General features: G+C 31.9%; 1 protein-coding gene across 2 annotated transcripts in view; it reads right to left on the bottom strand.

Moving 5' to 3' along the window:
* Dh31 (diuretic hormone class 2) overlaps positions 1-22,095 on the bottom strand; it is a 68,833-nt gene extending 46,738 nt beyond the window's left edge. For both annotated transcript variants that reach the window (XM_076119032.1, XM_076119029.1), the window contains exon 1: positions 22,028-22,095. The gene's annotated coding sequence lies outside the window, so the exon portion shown is untranslated. The remainder of the gene's footprint in view (positions 1-22,027) is intronic.
* Between the last annotated feature and the right edge of the window lie 2,012 nt (positions 22,096-24,107).

Below are 24,107 nucleotides of genomic sequence, written 5' to 3'. Positions count from 1 at the left end.
GTTACAAAAAATATTTTATAACTTGACTTCTTTTGTAAAAAGTTCAAAGAGCGTACATGTATACATTCTTTAAAAGTATGAAGAAGTATTGCGGCTCCAGAAAAGAATATTAAGAATATTTGCTAAAGAGGCTCGATTTTCGAACTAATATTTATGAAGGAGAAATAGTCAGCTTCGGTAAAAATATCTTTTATGTTTTTGAAGCCTTCAATAAAAATAAGGTATTAGGCTTTTTCCGAAAACTTTTGGTTAGTTTTTCAATGGACTTAGTTAAAATTTAAGGCTTTATTTATTTGAAAGAAATTGACTGTTATTAATGATTATAATCAGTTCGTAAAAAAACCTAAGTTGTTGCTAACAATATTTTTCTAAACCGAAATCAGGTCAGCTCAAAGCTCAATCACTATCATGTATATCGCCATGTCATAAATCCATAACATTTTATGGTCCCTAAGTACGTGAGGGTTATTCAGTAAAGTGTCAATTTTTGCATTATCATCCCTCAAGTACGGCGAAACGAGGTTATACCGTTTCATCGTAAAGCACTTGACATTCCCGTAACTTTGGTCAAAAGTGTCACTTTAGTATTTACGCGTTAGTCGTAAGTGCTATGCATCATACAGCTGACATAAAAATTGTGTTTTCTTAAAACCGTAATGATAAAAGCATGGAAAACGAGGTTAATGTAAAAGGATTAAGGAATCCCCTTCGAAGGAAAGGGGGAAAATATGAATAACGCCTTTTTTATTATTTTTGGAAAAGCCATGTAAAAATGTTTTTGAAATGGATGCTAAAAATGTAGTCGTTTCTGACAAGACTTAATACTGAATCAATAAAATACTTCACTATTTCTAAGTTACTTTGATGTTTTCTTGCCACAATATATCTATTTGACTACACAAATTTTAAATTGCAATTCTTCAATTCTAAAGCGGTTACTACCTAAATAATATCCCGTCTCCATAATTACAAACAAATAGTTCGATTTTTTATTTTGTAATAGTTAAGTATTTTGTCACTTTGCAACCTTCTTATATTTCTACTATATATTATTATATTTTGTGTTGAATTCAGAAGGGACTTCATAAAAATCTATATTCAAATGCTTGTTACTCTGACCTTTTACGTTTTATTTTTCAAAGGTTCAGAAGGGTTACATGCAAATGTATTCGTTTGTGTGTATTTAAAAGGTGTTATGTGTGGGAGCGGTAACCTCCTTTATGTCTACAAATTATTTTTTTGTTTGGTTCCGGATTTAGAAGCATTTTTGATGACAAACACACACAAATGAAGTGTCAATACTTCATTGAAGGAAAGATTCGCAAATAAATAAGACAAATATGAAAAGAATGTCAATTTTAAAACAAATTGTTTGTAACCTATAATTGGGACATTACAAACAAGCGAACTACGTCATTCTTCACTTTTATCGAACCTCCTGCTCGCACTTAAACGTCTTTTGGATAATTTATTATATATGACGTAGTTCGCACGTTTGTAATGGCTTGTTTATAATAGTAAAGACATAGAAAATTATTATCTATCTAACGTTCTTTCTTACTATATAATGTAGGATTTGATTCATGATTCAAAAATTTACGACAACAAGTAAACAGATCAATAAGATTTTAATATTAATATGAAATTACTATGTACATATTTTTACACAACTAAATTAAGTTTAAGCGGTAAATATTATTGTTTACAAACTGAAACGTAAATAATTATCATACTATGAAAACATACACTATCAATCAGTTTTAAATATTTTAATCTTATTTTACTGCTATAATTATATTCATTTGTTATTCTTTTTCCTTGAAAAAATATGGGCTACATACATAATTATTACATATTTCGAAATATTTAATTTTAAGTTATTTATAATACAAATTACTATTATAAAAAAATATTACAAAATAATTATTCATTTATTCATCGTCAAAATTATTTCCTAGGAATACTTTAGTTATTTTTAACAGATCCTCCATGTCATAATATCTGTAAGAATCAACGTAGTTCATGTATCTGAGTTTCAAAGTTTAAAAATAATAAAATCGGCTATCAATTGATTTATTTAATCACAAAAATAAAACTTCAGTTTTCTATATTGATTAACCTCGAATAGGTTTTTAAATATAATATACTATTCATCTTCATTATTATCAAAAATACGTTCATATCTTTACAATCAACAAGCCACCTAAGCCCGTGGTATTTTCAGTAAGAAGTTTGCAACTAATCTTAGCCTTTATGTGCACACAAGGCGGGATAACTGGGATACCACATATTTATCTACGAGTTCAACTCAGTTAAACCTCTGTGGAATGTGGGGACTGTGGGGGACTTTGTAGGGAATTTAAGACCGGCCAGTGACTTTATAGAATATGCAGTTAAGGGTTTAGGTTATATTGGTGTAGGTGTATCTGAGGTAAAGTAACTCTCCGTTTCTTTTTAAGGGAAATAACAAGACAAAACAGTAACATGTGATGACATGAGGAAAATCGTTCCATTTTAGGACTTATTCTTGATGCTGTCAACCAAATAAAATGCACAGCTAACTTTGTTTTTTATTTTTTTAAGGCTAGTTTTATTGTCGTACCATACGCGTCAATGTATTAAGATAAACATTATTAAAATACCTTTAGAAATAAACTGAAGGTTACGTAATACAATTAGGTTGAGTTTCTAATTTATATATTACTTGTAACTAGTTGGTTATAAGTTATATCTTTGACTATTCCAATGAAATAAAGTACTTTCAGAGGCCGAGAAAAGTAGCTTCCTACAAACCATCACTGCTCGCATATACAGGAACAAACTCTTTAAATATGTATAACATTTTCACTGACCACAGTACTTCTACAGCCTAAAATATTGGCGCTTCTAACCGTATTTTGTTCTAAAGCTTGTTGTAGTACCGAATTAGACTGGACAAACTTATTGTTTGTTCAATTGAAAACTTTAGAAGGAATCTACGAGCATAGACTACTCTTATTGAAGGATACAACAAAAATAACCGTCTGGTGAAAAGATTGACTTGCTTAAACACTATGTGGGTCTTGATTGACTCACGTTTTGTTTAACCGACTTCAAGAAGGAGGCTATCGAATCAACAGATATATGGACAGATATATTTAACTGCCTCTGTGGCGCGGTCGGTAGTATATGCGGCTGCCGTGCGAGAGGTCTCGGGTTCGAATCCTGGGTCGGGCCAAAAAGTCTTTTCTGAGATTTTCTGTTAAGAATTTCTTAGCGATTGCCCGGAGTTGGGAAGTTGAGGTCGAAGATCTCCGTGCCTCGGAGAGCACGTAAAGCCGTCGGTCCTGCGCCTGACCTCTAACTGGTCGTGTCGGTTATCCGTCCCACCAGACTTTGAGAGTAATGGAATAGAGAGTGTACTTGTGTATTGTGCACACACTTGGACACTATAAACAAAGTCCTGCACAGATGGCCAGTTTCAATGAAACTGACCGCCGTAGTCGTATATCGGCTAGGAGGACATTATATGGACGAACATATTTTTTCAATTATATGGCCGCGATTATTTCAAAACTCATTGATTTGTTTTTATGGAACTCACTTACTATAGATGAGGAAGAGGCTAAGTAAAACTCTCAAGTAACTTTAAAACGAGACGCAATACAAAGCTTGTATATTCTATCCAGAGCATCTTTTTTAGGTAACTTTTGTCTGAACGGTACTGAATTGAACAACTAACTTCTTCCCAATAACGCATGTAGCTATTCTCGAAGCAACACCTGTCGAACCTAAGTCCAATAACTAAGTCCTCGACCCGCATTCCCCTGTTGTTCTCCCAAAGAAAAACATCCACACATAACACGATCGCAAAATTAAATAAGCTCTTTGAAACACCTACACTTTTTCAAGCGTTTTATTATTAACAAAGTGAAAACTCTTGGTTGAATTAAATCACAACCAAGTCTTTGAGGCTATTTGATTAAAACTTTTCGAAATGTAAGACGATATGATTGCTATTTTAGTGGAACAATTTAGAAACTGTATATAATATTTATATCGTTTCCTTGTTCAAATAAGGCTTCATTCGGCACGTTTTCGAGGAAATATTCAAATCGGTTTATTCATTTCTAACTAATCAGGAATAATGAATGCCACATTTACTATATAGTCCAACCAATAAGTAAAGACCCTTTTGTGTAAGATCGCAGCTAAAGAATGTATTCAAAATGCAGAATTGAGAACATTTGCAACTCGTAGGCTTATGTGGAAGTGGTCTATTTGATACTACTACTTTATTTTGGAAATACACAGAATTACTAGTTAATATATTTTATTCCAAGGCTTCAAATTAACCAAGCATTTTTTTACACATAGAAAAGTCCTTACATTTACTTTTGAAAAGTACCAGAACAATGCATTTAAACGTATTACGTTATATCATTCGCCAAAACCTGCATTCTTCATCACATCACAATTCGTTGATCCCCAAACACCGACACTCGATTCGTAATTCCGTTATTCGAATCGATGTTAACCGCAAAGGCGACGGCGAATCAACTCGTTGAATCGACGAAACCACAAATGGATGCCGTCGACCTCCCCAGGGCAGACATTTATCAAATGCAAGTAGTATTTTGTAACATTGCCAATGTAAGGTGAAGGAAATGGGACTCTATATCACGTAGTTGCACTGTAGCAATAAACGCGAATTTAAATGGGTTTTATTATATATTTACTTACTCGTTCGTTTACATGAATTGTATATTTTGCTAGCAAGTGTAGACTGAGTAAACACTTCTGCACTTAGGTCCGTATAGATTGGTATCAACTTGAAAGCACGATAAAACCCTATTTGACATACTAAAATAGCTTACCATAAGTTATATTTTTATTCATATTTATAGAGCGTACTTCATATCACAAGTTTGTTTTGTAAGCCACGATATATTCTGATATTTTTTTTACCGAAACGCTGAAGAGAAAATTTTGCGACTCGGTAAATATAACACGACGCCAACAAATCGAATCAAAACAAATAGCTGACTCCGCAAACCTGTAGGCGCGTTAGGCACGTGTCAACAAATTATGCAGCCAGCAGATTCGCGTATCATTCCTCTCGGCTCATCAATCATTCCCGCTCGTTCATGGTTCACTCACCTCTTTGGAAACAGGCATAAAACATTCACCTTTTTGAAAATAAAACAATTTCTTTTTTGATATTTTTCTCACCGTCAGAGGTGTATTTTATTACATTGATGCATCTACATTTTATCAGTTATGTCTGAATCACATGACTTATAGGGTGAAATGTTGACATATTTTATGTACATGCGGTGCTAAGAATTTCTTGGCTAAAACATAATGAAACGTTTACACACTGACTACTGGTTCAATGGCATTTTTATATGATCAAAGTCCATGATTTATACAACTAGAAGAATTCGAAGTAATGTTGTAATAAAAAGTATAAAAAGATTTCAATTATATAATTTTTCGAGCCTTAAACGGAATACTTGATGTGTTATGAAAACTTAATCAACACGTTTGCGGTCTGACCGGGCACATGAAAATTCACTGATGCTTAAAGTAAATTCGGCGAGGTAAATATTATATGACATCCGATTCTTTATTAAATCTGAAACCTACCGACCCGAAATATTATCAACTATAAATTATTTTTCTGGAAGTAGAGAAGGTAAAACAGTTTTATCGACTTCTACTAGCAGAGCCGCTAAAATTCAATTCGTAGAATAGTACAAATTCGTATTTGAATCCCTGCTTCTAATATTTAAGTATTTTTTAACAAACTCACTGCAATAAAATGTATTTATCTTCTAGTGCAACATTACTTCTGTTGTAGAATACAACCGCGTTACTCCATTAGGCTGAAGCCATATACCGGGTAGAATGCGTCAAGAATATTACAACAGAAATAAAAACAAACAAATAAATTGCATTTGGTTCAACTCAGTCAACCTACGAATTTATCATTTCGGACAAGAAGCAGTCAGAATTCGCAACTAAGCCGCAACTAACCCTTTGATATTGAAAATCCTTTCTACTTTTGAATGTGGTGATAACGGGTCCGGTTGCAATCCTTCCCCAAATTCACTGAACAGGAAAATAATGACACCAACTTTGATACCAACATAATTGGAAATGAAAACTAGAATACGGCATTTTCAGGTATGTTGAGCAGTAATATTGTCCATTGTCGTCTCTATGGAGTCCAAGCTTGGTTTAATCTGAGATTGTAGTCCTCTGAGACCAAACTAATATTGGCACAACCTCTGTTATTTGTGGCGGTAAAATGTTTTTCTGTTGGCCCCGAAAACTATTGCTTTTGTTCTAGAAAACATCTTCTAGAAAGATCATACATTATTTAGTATTACGTAAGAATGAAGATGATTTCATTAATCATAGTGCTTTCATTAATAACACTAGCCTATAGAAAAAAAGCGCTTAATAAATTCATACATTCATGCAGCGTATCTGGATGTTTGTATGTCTGTCTATCTCTTTAACGGCTCAATGGTTTTAAATTAAATGAATGGATTCTTGAAAATAAAATTTCCCATAAAACCACTAAATTACTGAAATTGCCTCGCATGTCAGTTAAACATATCAATTACAACATTTTTCGTATAGAAAAGCTTCTTTTTACCAAACATTTAACCTTTCAAACACATCGAAGCATCATTTACTACCTCGTGTAAAAGAGGTGACGAATGGTTGCACTTTTTGTTTCACTTTGACCAGTATTTTAGCAGCCAACCGTGATAGGGCGGACGTAACGTTCTTTGAAGAGAAACTTACATACGAACTACTATTGCGCCCTCTTTGACGCTCCCATTCCAACTTTACTTGCACAAAATTAATCTTCAAACATATTTACGACTAGATAATGCCTGCTGCTCTGCCTGTGTAAAAGCTTAAAGCTTTGTATTTCTTTTATTATTATTAGAAATTTAATCCGAATGGATTCAACCGTTTTCACATAAAAGAGAGATAAATATAACGTATATTATTTTAAAATCACACCATTTTCCTAAGAGGTTATGCAGAGACCAACGTACGTCTCTTCGAATATACATCTTTTGTACATGACTGCCAGTTACTAATACAATTTGGGCAACGAAAAATCGAAATATCTATCAAAATTTTCCTTTACTCTGTTAGGAACAGATTTCGTTTACCAGCTTATGATAATAATGGAAGTACTTAAAACCACAAAACAACTTAGCTGTAAGTGCCTTTAGTAAACGAACGAATTTATTTAGCACAAAGAAAAATTTTCAGCCATTTATCTGATGTAAGTAGCCTGAAATTTGGGGAATTGGCACCTAATAAATGCTGGTATAGACTTTTGACTAACTAATACCAATTGAATAAAACAATTTTTCTTTCAGCCTGGAATGGCGTTATTGCTAGAATATTTTTATTATTTGAGATGTTTCCAAACATTGCATGAAAAATAATATGTTGATTTGGGATTCTTTATCGACATTATCTCTATCAAATTTGGAGAAAAGTACAAGTAAGTGAAAGTAGTAGTAACCTTTCGACTTTTATATTTTACTGCAAAGATAAAACGACTTGCATCAATCGAGAAGTAAGTAGATTCACATTTATAAACTCAATCTAAATTCCGGCTATTTTAATGTCAGACACTGCAACAAACACTTTTTTAACTTACAACGCAAGTTGTATCTACAAAATTATATAATTATTCGCTTTTTATGTACTTTTTGTTTGGTAGAAATACCATTTCCAAGAACTACGATAGCTAAAGAACTGTTAACAAGAAGTGTTCATGCGTTTACTGTATGAATACTCTTCGCTTAACAATTTCTTTTCCTTGAAAAAATCAGATGTGAAATTTTAATGCTCACAACGGGACTCGGAGTAATGATGAATGAAATAAATTCTGTTTCACATCATAAGAGAAAAAATGGTAACTGACTTATGCAATATGATTTATCATGTAAAAAAGCGAAGGTTTTTATTGCAAGATTATTGCAGAAGTATTAACTATATAAATACGAAAAAGAACTATTGTAAGTGTCTTTACATCGCGTAATTAATGATATGTAAAAAAATAAACCCTATTGTTGTCATCATTAATAACTTTCGGCTAAAACTGATGCAATTGTAATAAGAAAATAGGTCATCATGATTCTTCTTGCTATTTTAATTTCTATGGTCGTTTGGTTTTTCGTGATACTAACTTATAACATAGATATGTTTTCAACGTAATACAGTAACCCTTTGAAAGTAGTAACTATTTCAAATTATGTAGAAATAAGACTTCAACATAATATTATGATAATAATATTTTGTCTTACATTTTACGAATATACTATCCAAGTCAGTAAGTACTCCACGGTAATATCGACTCGCTACATAAGAAGGTATCTCTGATAATTGGCAAAACCCTCGGGTAAAACCTTTTATGTAACTGTACTGAATAATAAACGTTTACCTAATGATTGTTTGCTACCAATGTTTTGCTTACAGGTAAAACTACGAGGAATGCAATTTTCTACGTAAATTCGATGGTTTTGTGTTATTTTGGATAAGCCCTTTATGAAGGTGAAAACAGTTTGTTATAACGATGTTGCAAGTTGTATTTAATATTGTAATATTGGAGCTTATTGTTTTGTTTATGGGATCTTGCTTAGTATTCATATCGTTCTTTGAAACTGTAGAATACCTGCATACCTTGAAATTGTTAGGCAATCAGTCTTACTACAATATTGAATGAGAAAATTAAATGTACAATCGTATGACATTTAATTAAAAAAGTAATCCGAGAGTAATATCTAATTGGACAGAATTTTAGACAACATAGTGTTAATTTTATAGATTTATTTTACTTCTCTCTATTATTTTTATAACATTAAACCGGTAAGTCAATTTTTATCATAATGTATATATACATTTTCCATTCCTTTACTAAGAAAAGTATAATTTTTTTAAGAAGTACAATCTAACATGTCTTTCAATTTCAAACTAAATTTCAATACTGTTAATACTGCATGTATACCTCATGTGTGAACCCTTCTATCACAGGTTTGATTCTATCAAGCAGTAATAATTTAAATTATTTGATAACCTATACCCTATACATTGAATGATCGACAACATTTGTTAGCATGATGATTCGAGAATTCTATGTAAAATATTTCAACGATACTTATTGAACACGTCTGAAAATTGATACCTCTAACCTTTTATATTGGGGAAAATAGAAAGTCTCCCACATTCGGTGTAACGTTTACCGCTGAAATATTAAGGTACTGAGATTCTTAGAAAAAAAGTGAAAAAACATTCTTTAGAATCTGCTACAAAAAATCCGGCTTTCTTTTTTTTTAAGCCAATGTCTCGGCACCTATCCTGAACTACGTACTAAAGTACGAATAAGCTTACACCATATATTTTTTTTAAATAAAAGATTCATTCGGAAATATGATGTACCCAAAAACAATAAATCAAAACATTTTATTACGACACCCCATTTACTCAAAATAAAATTATTATTTTGAAATCCGACCCCTAACTCAAAGTGCCTCAAGTTTCTAGGAAACGCTAAAGCCATACTTATACCAAATCTAAAATAACAGTTATTTCGCGACAATAACCGGCTATTACCCGGACCTTATTAATCTGTTAAGCCTATACGCAAATTGTTGGGTCCATGGAAAATATCGGATAGGGTGAAACGGATAATATAATTAAGGCTGGTGTAGAAGTGTGGATGCGTGAAATTGACGCGCCGTCCCCAACATGTGCAACTGCCACTATAATATTAATTAAATTTCAGTTTATATGGTTTTATTATAGACTTGAAAATGAAGGGTTTAGGCTTATTATTATAATGTTTATAAAGTTAATAAATTATGAATTTTGATACTATATATTGAAATTATACTCCACAACCGATACTAAATATTTTTTTAAAGCCAATACATAAAGATACAGTATATTTGCAAAACTATGAGCATTCGTTTATTCTGCACGACATTCCAGAAACTCACTTTTAGTTAATTATTCACACACGTATATTATTTTCTTCTCAATAGAGCAAAAAATCACATCTGTGTAAAAAATCAAAAACGTCTTATTGCACCCTCTTTTCAATCAATCATCGGCCACCAACACTCATAATTTTATCTGACAATGACAAGTGAATGTGTCTTGACACTTTATTCCAAAAATCCGCGCAATCAACTTTCAATATTTCCATTCGATCTAGTACAATCAAGACAATGTTATTATCATTTTACAAGTCCACAGTCGAGACATATTACACTACGGTTCGTTTCACAAGTATATGACATGAATTACATCGTAAATGTACTGAGCTTGAGATAAAAATGTAGTAAGTGCATAGTATCTTAAGTGCATAATATTAAATAACGATTACTTAAGTCCTTTCGCTTTTAAAAGTGCTCATGAGTTAGCTGAAAAAAATGGCATAAATTAAACCCTAATCCTTAATATTTTTTCTTAGTTTAAGTTGTTGACTTGCATGGAAGCTGCGATTGCATATTATTATGAGCGATTAAAACAATGATCGGATATTCTAATGTCAATAACTCAAATTTAATAACGTAGCACATTTTGATTAAAACGCAATTTATAACCAAACATTTATTTCCAAATCAAAACATGTCATCTATGTATTTTCTCAAATATGTAGTATTCATCAAAACATTTGAAAACGTGGTAACGTTTATTTAAACGTCCATGACTGTACAGGAGGTTCTCCCTTCATGACACACTGTGACGTAAGCAGGTCGGTGACAAGTGGCGACATCGATACGTGTCGTTACGTTAGTGAATTTAATGTGTTCAAAACATCGTGTGATAGGTACACTTGTACGTTTCGATGTTATGTAAAGTTACTGGTCGTATATACATTCATAATGTACCGCCTTTTTGCCATAAAGGTAAAAGAGACGAAGGAAAAAGGGACGAAAAATATGTGTACCTATGTGATTTTCGTAATTTTTTACAATTCAGTATCTTAGTACTAATTCCCTATTTTTGTGAGAAAAAGTTGAATTTATTGTGAAAAATGATTCAGTTGTTTTAGTATCTAATATTTTTCGGCATATAAAGAAAATTTTGCATTTTACTTCAGCTGGGCCGACTCTTGATACAAAATACACAGTCTCAAGTTGACCATCTTAAGTTAGGAAGTAGTTGTCCTTTCTGTCCTCCCGTTCCTTTGATGTTGTCAAATCTAAGACTACATTTGAAATGCTTAATTTTAATAAGCTACTGTTTTCTGAACAAGCCCAGCTTACATTGCGGTTACCATAGAATATTAAATACCAAAAATCGATCGCGTAAATCAACGTTTAAGTAACAAATTAAACATAAAACCTGAAGCAAAACGTAATTACTTCAATATTATAGCAAATTTTGAATATTATACCATATAGAAGTTTTTCTTAGAATTATTTTATTAGTATTTTTGTATGTTTTACGAACATCGGATGTTATTTGTTATTAATAGAGACCGTATGTAATAAGCTGCTTACTAAAAGCCTTATGTAATTATAGCTGACATTTGTCCTATTTTGACCATTCAACTGAACGTTTCGAAGTTTTCGCTAATTTATTGTGTTTCCAATATATGTAGGTATCGAAAATTATTTGCTTTACTTTTCATTTTGAATTAGCTAAACATTCGTAGAGCAAGAGCTGACTTTACATCTCTTGGCTTGAATTTATTACTATATTCTCGTGTATTTAGGTTTTCTCCGAGAATCACCAGGCTAGTTGCATGTTAGACCGTGGTTTACTTGTTGTTATCAATTGTTTTCTATATGTACTTAATTGAATTGTATGAACTAGATGGCATTTCTTAATAACAAAGTCTTAACGAAGCATACAACTTCGTAAAAATTGTTCTCGCTTCTTACAATGTAAGCACGAGTGTGCGTATCGCACTTGTCTTCAATGTTCAGTTTGTCTACAACCTGTACAATAGTAAGATCAAGTCGTCAAGATTATAATGAACGAGAACAATAGAGGTATAGAGTCGAACTTATACACGCGGATGTGGTATTGCGACTCGAATTATAGTTTATAGGTTACGTAGTATGTTCAAAATACAGCTTAACAAAAGCGCTAGTCATTTGAAAGCGAAACATGATTATTTCCTCATTATATTCATCCTTTCTCCTGTCTTTGCCGGAGTTAAGTTAGGTGTTTATATTTTTATTTTATTATGTCATATACAGTCAAACGCAAATCTATTCACTAGTAGTGAAAATACCAAATATATTCGGGAAATAATTGGCAAGTTCGTGATTTCAAAGTTTGTTATGTTAGTCGTAAACCGAAGCGGCAAAAGGTATGGCTTAAAAAACATTAGAACTCAACAGTCAGTCAAGAACTCTATCTTAAAACTTCATAAACATTTGAATAAATCTCAAACCATGTAAGACAAAATAAGTTTATAAATAAAATTCTAGTGTCCTTCTAGCTAAAGCTACTTTTCTAATTTGAATCTTAAACAGTACGTCCTTTTTAAAAGAAAGTGTATGTGCGTCATATTCATATGTATGTTAATTCCTAACATATTCCGACCACATTAGCGTTACTCTATCTTAAGTCTCAGGTAATGGTCTAACCTCTTAATAATGTAAGGGTAGAGAGCTTGAGCATGTTTTATAATAAGAAAAACACTAGTCGTTCCTTCTTAGTTTTATGTAGCGCCTTTTTTCTTATTTAACCAGCTCACATCAGGATCTAATTTTGTGTTACAGGGAATTTAAAAAACATGTAAATTATGGACTCATAGTAGATGCAACTTAACGTGGAACAATTATATTACCCATGCCAATATAATTCTACTAAAATAAAAAATAGGGTATACCTACGAACTTTCCAACTGTATCTTTCATTCTCTTTTTATACACATTGCCCATTTAGTAAAGAGCTAAATTAATTATGACCGATTAAGTGTAGTTCTAAAATATAGTAAGTAGTTGTCACAGTCACTGATATTCTAATCTTAATTTTTACCTCCGCTAGCCGCGAACATTACATACAAGACTCTTAACTAATTTGTTGGACTACAATAGTTTGGAAACTAATTATACTATCACAAGTCTAAAAAAGTAAGTAACGAATCGAATAAGCCTGTGTAGGAGTCCTAATGACCCTTTGAAACTGACACTACAATTGCAAACTGAGTATCACAAAGTCCTAACACCCACTGGAATATCGTGCACAATGGCGAAGCAATGCAAAGTTCTCACAACTTAGCAGCCATTAAACTTTCCTATACTTTTCTCCATTTAAAAGCTACTACGTACAAATGGATATGTAAATTGTGAATACATTCGTATTCCTGGTTCATTAAGGATATAAAATCTCTCCAGGGATGTCTTTGTGTAATCAGGCTTTTGAAAAAGATTATACATACATTATTTTGCTTCTCTGACGCGGTCGGTAGTATATCCGACCGCTAATCATGATATCTCGCGTTTGATTGCCGGGTTGGTCTTTTCTAATTTATATTCGCATTTTCCCTCAATAGTTAGAGTTTGGTTACTTGCTCGGTAAAAGGCGACAGGTTTGCCCCCTATTACATGAGACTAACTGTTAACGACGAAACATAGATGTATTTTGTACACAATTGCCTACACCTTCGGGTATAATAAGCGTGATAATAATTATGTATGTAGAAATATAAAGATACTTTCTTTTGTAAATGAATGGATGTAGATACTCGCGAGGAACACACAGGAGTTTTGTTTATGTAAGTTAGTAGATTATTGCGGTCCCAAACAAGGCGGCCGGCTCCGGGCTTCAGTTGTGTCCGAAACCCGAGTAAACCCTGAATTTTAAAACAAGCTGTAAGTTTTATTTATTTACAAACTTTGTCTAGAAAATATTTTGTACTGTGGAAGGAAACACGAAAATGCAGTGGACTCGTCGGAAGATCTGAATTTAAGTGAAAATAAGCTTGCAGAGGGGAGGTAAATTGTTTGTTTAGACCATTCTCGGAAACTACTATTCTGATGAAGAAACATTTTCGCTTTAAGTAGTAACGTTATTCACAAGTGCTATAAATATGATATAATCAGAATTACCACTAGTGAAATCACATAGGTAAGATTGAACGCAATTTTATTACTGTTTGTATCAAAATCCTACAGCCCTTTTAAAAATGAAATTCACAAACAAAATTGCTCTAAAATATTCTGTTGTCAGTAATCCCGTCAGTTGTCAATCATCTAGATTAAGTTAAGGTCCATTACTTAAAGCAAATTTGTCGGAATTTTAAAGCTTCGGTTTGCAAAAGCTTGTGACGTTCGGGTATTTTAGTTTTCACATTATGTCCCCGAAAAATTTAACATTTTGTTGGTACATTTTATATCACAATTATTTTCGATATAGCAGCCGATCGTTATTTCGATAGTAATTTTCCCGTTTTCACAACATTTGTTATCGCTGCTCCACCACATTTAATTATAGCGTGCTATTATATAGTCTATAGCTTTCAGTGATAAATTCACTTTTCATTAAAAAAAACAATTCGAACCAGCAGTTCCTGAGATACGCGCGTTCAAACAAACTCTTTAGCTTAAACTATTAGTACAGATAGAATATTCAGTATAAAAGTGTTTTACCTGTAAAACGGTTTCGTTATACAAGAGGTTGTATGCAAAATGTTAATCTTGTTTGCTTGTTATTATAATAAAATGTATTATGAGTTTCGCTTACGGAATCTTAGAGAATTTCCTTAGATAGTCAAAAGAATATCTCACATAGTTTCCTAGTAAAGGTTTTGAGGTTATAGTTTGTTATTTTATAATTTGAAGATTATATTGTGCCTGCTAAGACCCGTGACTTTGTTTTCTGGAAAAAAATCTCTCGAAAAAATACACATTTAACATCGCGTATTCACCCGCGTAAAGAAAATATTCCAAGCTATTTCATCAAAATTCATACAATAATTATGTATCTAACACATTTATTGTAGAATTAGATGTTTTGTAACCGTTGCCAAGAAGCCTTATTTTAAACGAATAAATGATTATTATTATTATATTATAACGAAGTAACCTGCTTATTGTTCTTGAGTTAATCAGGTCAAGCACAAAGTCTAATTTAAGAAGAAAAATTACGAAATGAAATCTTTTGAAATGGTTGGAGTTTAAATTTAATTCAATCTTTGTTGTCTCGTTAAGTTAAAATTTACAATGAAATACAAACTTAACAATAGCGAAAAATATGGGAAAACTTATGTAGTCTTAACTGCATTACTTTGTTCTAAATGTCTCAAGAGATTATTCAGACATGCAGTGGTTCTGGTTCTTTTGCAAATAGGTGTAAACTACTGTTTAAATAAAAATGTATGAGTTTCAAAGCTAAATAGCAAAACAAGAGATGGAGAGATATTATTTGTGTATTTTTTAAACTTGCCTCTGCAATGTTTCTAAGAACTAGTGTTTTAAAATGGTCTCGATTGACATTTGATTGACCTATTGATATTATTTCAAAGAATTGAAAAATAAAGATTACGATTTAACATTTAGATAACTTGTAAACATGACGTAACGCAACCCACGGATTTTCAATTCCAAAAGAAATAACGAGACAGTGTTATTTGTGTCGCTTTCAAAACTTTTTCTTAAGTTTTATGTACAACAATATATTTATAGGTACAAATATTGAAAGGCGTTAACTTTTACTATCAATGAATATCTTTGGATAAACGACGTCAACTACTTTAATGGAGCCCAAATAAATGTTTTTTTAATTCACATAAATATAGACTATCATAAGGGCTGTTTTTTTTGTGGCATGTTTTTGAAAGAACACATGTTGTGCCGACCCCACATAGCGTAGAGTAAGGACAAGAAAAATAATAAGATCAATACTCTCAAATGTCATATAGACAGTTCCTTTTCACACAATAAGTTTGTATTGAACCCTTTGCACCTCCAATTATACCTCACTAAAACAAAACCAGAAAGACAAACCGAACAAAACACTTCCTACAATCTTCATATTGCTATACGCTTAAGTGGTCACGTAGACCGTAAGTCGGGACCTGATAAGACTGTGCTAACAAACGATATACAAGTGACAATATTAGTCAACACGAGGAAATGTGTCTTGTGACGATTTCTATTAAGGAAGATACTGTTTGGTTCAATTTTGTCCTTCGTATGTGTTGTGTGCATTGGTGCCTATGTAAATCGTATTACATTTTATTGGGCATGATATTTGAGATTTATATGCACATAGTCTTTAATAAATAATTCACACATGGTAGATTTTTTCTGATGGCAGACTTTAGCGACGGCATTTGCCATGACAGTATTAGGTTCTTTGCGAACATTGTTGTTCTACGGTGTAAATTTGTTTGCAACCAAATCGACTGTTACTTATAGCAGTAAATATTCTCTGTCTTCTACAGTCTACACAACCTTAAAAGCAATTTTCATGGAAATCATTTCAATACTACTCACAAATATTTAGAGCAGTATCATATAAAAAGTTTTTACAAAGTGTCCCGAAACGCCTAACATATTACGATAATCATATGAATATAAGTTTAATAACTATGTATATTTTGATCTCAATCTCCATTATATGTATGCTAATTTACGTAAATATGTGTCAAAGTATCACAAGGCTCAGTTTCGGGAAGTTATGATTAGGGCGGGTGTTTGTGTATGACTCATCATAATGTGTGAGCCCAAGGATCGGAGTTCAAATATCTATTCGCGATTTTTGTCCTAATTATCTTCTCAATATACTGAATGAGTATAGTTATCTCACTTTAAGTCCTTACGAGCGATCTCTAGGCTTTTTCACACAGTTTATCAGATCAAGGCTTTGGTTATATTTCCTACAGTTGTAAAATTCACACAAATATTTGGGTGTTACGACTAAAAGCTGTCCGACTGTTCGTGCTTTTTATAATCTTTCTAGAAGCCAACACTTTTATAAAAGTGAGGAAAAAACCTTATGCGAAAACAGTCCCGAACTTGTGTTTTTTTTTTAAGTTTGTTCGTCTAATCGACAACGAATTAAAAATATAAATCCAGTTTTTTTCTAGAAAGCGTAGGTGCGAACAGTCGGCCTATTTTCCACCTTGAATGGTCTGAGCGTGTGAATATCGACATTTACTGCATTATGTTCAGTTGAATGAAAACTATTGAAGTTCTTTCAACATAAAACTGAGGGAACGTTCATTAGTGTTTTTAATAGCCGCACTCGTTTTAATAGCTTTCAAATCGTACTTACAGATAGTTTTAACGTCCTTAAATCTTTTGAAGAAGGATATTATCGCGTTGAACTATGACTTTACCGATTTTATTTTTTTGAAAAAACTATATTATCTTTGAATAATGGTACAATACTACATATTATAAAACAAAGAAGTCGCGTCTGTCTTTCTGTCTGTTCGAGGTAAAGCCAAAATCTACTGAATAAATTTGTATGCGTTTTTTACCAATAGATAGAATGATGCTCATGGCAAGGCGAAGCATGAGTGGGTCGCAATTAATCGAATAATGAATGTCTTTGCGTATTAAAGTAATTTAGTTGAGTATAGATATTTCATATTATCGTTGCTTATTCCTTTGGCTTTAGCAAAATCCTTCTTCATTAAAACCGTCTTAATAAACACGAAATACAAATTACAAAACGTTGTACATTTTCATCTCAAAACATTTCAGCTTTAAAAATATTCGAATGTAGGTTTAGTATGTCGGTTTCATAGTGGCGATTATGCCGCGAGCTCCTAATTAATTTTACACAAGGATAGAGTAACTAGGGCATATTATCTGCGCCCTTTCTTCTACATATATCGCTGGTGAAATGCCTCCCGGATATGCTTTAAAGAAACTTCAGGTGTCGGGTTAAGGAAATCTTCCGCTAAGATTGAGCTACAATTATGTTTTGTTATGAGCAAAAATAGTGTTGATTTCGTACTTAACCTCCTGCCTACCAGGGTCCCTTTTTTTGGAATATGCTGTTGAAATTTTAGTATTGTGTTGACAATAGGATATGATATACAGGAAAAATAGTTTAAAAAATCCTTCATCGGGAAAATCGGTTTTTCACTATGTCCTTTATGTAGGACAAAGTGACTATATTACTATGTGATTTGTGTAGGACATAGACTAGTTTTAAGGTAAACAATGGGTTTTGGAAAGGAATATAACACAAATTAAACATTGTTTTAATAGTCAGAATTATATGTCCGTCTCACAAAGTTAAAAATAAAACAAAAGGAAAACTTCATTCAGACAAAACTATCAAAATAAAACTTTTCTCATCTTCAACACTTCTTGATAACCAATCAGTCGTTAATTAGGAACATAATTAAGGGATCCATCAAGTTTCATTAATACCTATACCTATAAACTACTCTATTTTTTGGTGGAAATCGAAAAAAACTATTCTTGTTTGGCGTAAAACAAAAATATCCGCACATATTTTGCTAAATACAGTGTTTTTTTATGACATTCACTCTTCTACATCGCGACTGTTTTGCTCCATGATCGGGTAAATGTGCAGCAGCTTTTGGACGGCTTGCTCTCTCCCTCTTGTGCTTAGACTCTATTTCCTCGTACTCATCGTCCTCCTCATAGTCGTCATTTCTTCCTTCTTCATCCGAAATAAGCTAAATCCAACTTATATTTGCGCAGCTGCATGACATAACTCTTATGTTTACCCTTTTCAACCTGAAAAATGCGGTGATGCAGCCATGCATTTACCCCGGCAAGGTCAAAAAGCTATGGCATTGTCATATAATAGCCACAAATATGTTGAAATATGTACTTACGTACTGTATAAAGTACATCAGAAGTCTAAGTACTAAAACTTTTATTGTCTACATTTGTCCTCTGCAAAGGACATAAAACAAAAAATCATGGTGTATTGAATATTTTATAAAATTATATCAAACTACCAGTGCACATCATCATTTTATAGTCTTAATTTATTAATAATAGCATAAAATCCAATGGGAACCAACATTTCAATATGATTCAAATCGATTAACTTATCCCTGCATGCACGCGCCGGCACACGTCCATCTTCTGTCGCCATTACGCAAAAAGGGAACCACACGGCAATTGACATTTACCTATATTTAGTAACCTAGATATTCGATAGATGTCACCATCTAAATGTTTTGGAACTACCAGTTTAAAAAGCGGCAAAATATTTTTTTGAAATTTATCCGGTCTTATGTCCTATTTGTAGTACAAATGTAGGCAGGAGGTTAATACCTACTTAACTCATGGGAAAGATGCATTTTTAATGGTGAAATTATATTTTTTGAGAGTAGGAAGAAAATTTCTTTACATCCGCTACTACTTATAGAAATACTGTAAACATATCATAATAGCTGTTTGTATATATTATTATATAATATTTAAGAGAAAAAAAAAATAATTGATCAGCCATTTTTTCTTAATTGTTTTTCGTCCGATCTTAGCCAACAATTTCGGTACGCAATAAATAAGGCGTTGTTATCATTGAGCATTCCAAAAATGCTGCTAATTATTTTTCCTGGTCTTAGTGTTGGTATTGTTTTCGAACAATGACTTAGAATATTACGAAACGTCTTGCAAAGGAAATAATGAAAAAGGAATGTTTTTGTAATCGATGACTTTATTGTTTATTTTGAGCAAATATTTTTGGGATTATTGAGATAAGACTCTGGTTTTTATTTTATATAGCGGCCTCCCGCGATTTTATTTGCATAAACCTTACTTTTCTCTTTTTATAATTTTTTGCTGCTCCACTCCTGCTAGTCGTCGTGTGACGTTTCTTAGCCTAAAACCTTTCCCTAGTGAACAGACTATTCAGCACAGAAAAAAACTTTCAATTCAGAGCAATAGGTTTGAGACGAGTGCGGTAAAACAAACTTACTCTTCAGCTTTAAATTATTAGTATAGATTGCATCTATTGCTTAGATGTAAGTTTTCTTTTTGATTCTTAAACTGATCTTGAGTTACTCTATAACTGATGTCGATATAAAGTATCACTTTACCTTAAGTTATATAACTCGTAACTTATCAATCAATTATCAATTCAGAAACTAGAATACGAAATATATTATCATTACAATAACTCGATCAAAGGTAGAAAGTTTTAGTAACTTTTCTAATAATTTTCTCGACAATCGCTTTGGTAACGTTTAGAGAAGTTTTTTATAGTTTCCCATCAGGCTGTGTGAACGGACTTTATTAGTTCACAACTCAAAGTCTAGGCAGTAAATAGTGACGTCATAAATTATATAAGTGTAATAGAACTTTCGATTAAAAGGAGAAGGCATTTTCATCCATGTTTTCTTTTGTTTGTAAGTAAATTCAATTTAACCTTTTACTAATCTATACTAATATAATAAAGCTGAAGAGTTTGTTTGTTTGTTTGTTTGAACGCGCTAATCTCAGGAACTACTGGTCCGATTTGAAAAATTATTTCAGTGTTAGATAGCCCATTTATCGAGGAAGGCTATAGGCTATATAACATCACGCTACGGTCATTAGGAGCGGAGTAGCAACGAAAAATGTTACAAAAACGGGGAAAATTTTGGCCCATTCTCATAGGTAACGCAAGCGAAGTTGCGCGGGTCAGCTAGTACTGTAATATAATGTACTTTATGTACTTTAATCTTCCGATTTATTTTCAAATTGTAGAAACATTCATCTTAATCCGTACTTAACCATAATACTATCCCACTACTGGGCACGAATTTTCTAATAACAAAGTGGCTAGACGTGAGTCCACTACCTTAATCTAGTAAGGGTTAGAAACTGCATTACTTGGAAAACAATTTCAAGTTATATTATGCAGATTTTGGATTTACTGAAAATGCCAGTGATACCTGTGATGTGAAAAATGCTTGTAACGATTTAGCCTAAAAAAATCTCAAATCATTTGAATGCTATTTTATCACTAATATTTTAATTGCGAGAAAAAATATGAGTGTCCTACTAAAACAACAATAATGTAAAAAAAAACATTGTCTAATCGTGCCAAGACGGGACCGGCAGCTATTTTTAATACTTAAAGAAGTCTTTGAGGTGTTACTTAGGTTTTGAAACCTCGACGACTTGCGTGAGACGCATAGGTTTATACTACAGTACTATCGTTGCACTACTTTTAAAACAAACAATTTGAAAACTAAATAAACGCCATTTTTAAAAAGAACCTCACGTTGTTTGAAGTGGTGCATAACTAATATTGTCTTAATGAATTAAATTAAATAAACGTAGTAGGTACTAGGGTTGAAATATTTTGTGTAAATGAAATGAAACTGTTTTGTTTATTTTTAAAATTAGTTTCTCTGTTTTGTTTTCTCGTTGTTTATTCTTGCTTGTTTGAAATGTTAAAGTTAAATATGATAGTACATTTACTGTGCGTAGTGTTAGTATGAAATATTAACTAGTTTTCTGTAGAAAATTAAGAAAATTGGGAATAAATGTAGAATAGAGTACGTTAATTTTATTAGTTGAATACCTCTTTTTTCTTCATTGATAAATAATTATCTTTATATTATTATAAAAATTAAAGATGTTAGTTTAATAAGTTAAATAAATAATTGAAAGTCCTACGTATTTAAATTGTACAATTGCCTTTACGTGCTCGTACATATTACAATTAATTTAGAAAGTGAGGATAAAACTTTTTAATAAGCTTCTCAACTTTCCATTCTTAGTCGCAATAAAAAGTTCACCGTGAGATTACTGTTTTTAATTTTCGTCTGAATCAACTTCTTCAAGTGCTGTACTGTAATTAAATTATTTTTTAAGACTTATTTCTTTATGAATGCATAAAATATTAATAATATTTTTTTTTCACCAAAATAAAAAATTGCATTTAATTCTCCCTTTTAGTAAAATTACATTATTTTACTACATATTATTAAAAATATTTAAAGAAATATAAAAAATATTTTTTTCTGAACTCAAAAAAAAAATTCTTGTCGGTGAAATTTTCCTACACAATTCCCTACGAGTAATTGATTATAATAATAATAATGACATACCTGATACGTGTCAAGTTGTTGCGGCAACGTTGGCAACAGGCAGGCACTACTGTCGGCAACAAGTGGTGTTGTGCAGTCTGCCGCCCTGACGCGCGCTTATATACCGACAGCTTGGGCGGGCGGCTGCCGCCCACCGCCCTAATCATCCTCGGAATGCTACTAACATAGTTTGCATTTCAATTTTCGGCAACAAAATTGTATGATGATGTTTAATTTAATATTTTATTTTTATTTTCGTAACGTTTTGGTGGCAATTACGTAATTGACGTGCGTAGTTATTTTACATGAGCCTTTTAAATGGTCAATGTTAGAAATTTCACATTTACAATTTATATTTATTAACTATATAAACGGTAGAGAAAAATAAACTATAGAAGTAGTATAAAGTAAATGTTGTTCAAGGAACAATTTATAGGTTTATCTTAGTTTCGTGGGTTATTAAAATTTGCTTTTGTTTTGTTCCATATTTTATCTGTACATGGAAAACTATGTAAATTTTCAAATTAACCTAATCTACAAACTTGAAAAAAAAATACTTGATAAAAGATATATCAGTTGACGTAATATATATTTTGTAAAAATACTACGGTTTCCTCGACTTTGTTCCCTGAAAGGATTCAATATTTAAGCAGTTGTAAACCCTTTGATGGTTTGACAAAGACATTTTCATTCAAAATTGTTTAAAAAGGATTGGAACTAAAATGTTTAAGTTTTTCAGATATCAGTTCTTTATTTAAATAAAAACCACCTAGAATATATACAATGATTAATTATTTATCCAAAAACCTTGAAATTTTAATCTGAAAGTGTGTGTACCATAAAAAATAATATTAAATTTGACTTTGTAATCAAATCTTCGTGTAATAAAATGTGTAAAAGCATTTAAGTATAAAAGTAGCGTACAATGTAGATAAAAAGTTGTATAAATTGAAACAGGAACGTTTTCCTGATTTATTGGCTTTCATTCACGGTCAAGGATTTATTTCCAGTATTTTATTAATACTCGTAACTTTATGTATTTTGATTGGTATAAACGGAGAGTAAGTGAAATATTTTACAACAAAATATTGTAACAGTTTAATGATATTTTTTAAATGCTGATACTCAGCATGTATACTTATGGCTTTGTTAATTTATAGATACATATTTTAATAAATAGTATTACAATAATTTCACTTAAGTAATTCTTGATAAATTATGTTATAATTTCGTTTTAACCTATAACCAGCAGAGGTTAGGCCTTAAGTTTATACGCCACGCTGGAGATGTGTTCTTATCTATACAGAAAGATGTCACTGTGACTAAATATAAGAAAAGTAGTAGGACTGCAATTCATGTCGTTGTATAAATCTACTTCTACTAGACTTTAATATTTTATTATAATAACAAATACAACATTTGTAATCTGGTTTATGGTTAAAATAACTTAAACAGAGAGGAAAAGAAAACTACAGTCTGTATTTCAGAATCTTGTTACTGAAATTCAGGCACTACATCATAACTTTCATACATTACAACTTTATGTTTCAGTACCTAATAAATAGAGTGAATATAAAACTGCACTACGTTTTACTACTAAGTGAAATACAACTATAATTTTATACTTCTTTAATTTGTTGAACATGAGAAATATTATTTCAGTCGTAACTCTGAAGGAATGGTAACTAAGTTCATTTTGCATTACTTCGAGAGTTTTTATTGCTTATACCTACTATAGAAATAATAAAGAATGTTTAAGAGATTTTGTAATCGTTACAATGGATACAAACTTGAACTTGATTAGCGAGTCATCACAGTACTTGAAGAAACATTTTATTCCCGAATCATACTGGAATGATTATGACTTTGGAGAACACTTCAAAATTCAAAAGTCTATGACACTATTAAGTATGCCCTCAAATCATGATATTCATACTATTTCTTTTTGGTAACACTTAGAAAATAGATTTCATGCAGCACGAGCGACGATGTATGAAAATAGTAACGAAAAGGTTATGATTATGTGTAGACCTTGCTATTGGAGAGCTCTATGAGTAGCGTAAGACAAGCAGTAAAATTATATGTAATCAGCAAACTGGAT

This window comes from Anticarsia gemmatalis, chromosome 10 (assembly GCF_050436995.1).
Source record: "Anticarsia gemmatalis isolate Benzon Research Colony breed Stoneville strain chromosome 10, ilAntGemm2 primary, whole genome shotgun sequence".
NCBI classification, from domain to species: Eukaryota; Metazoa; Arthropoda; class Insecta; order Lepidoptera; family Erebidae; genus Anticarsia; species Anticarsia gemmatalis.
This window is presented reverse-complemented; position numbering and strand designations above follow the sequence as displayed.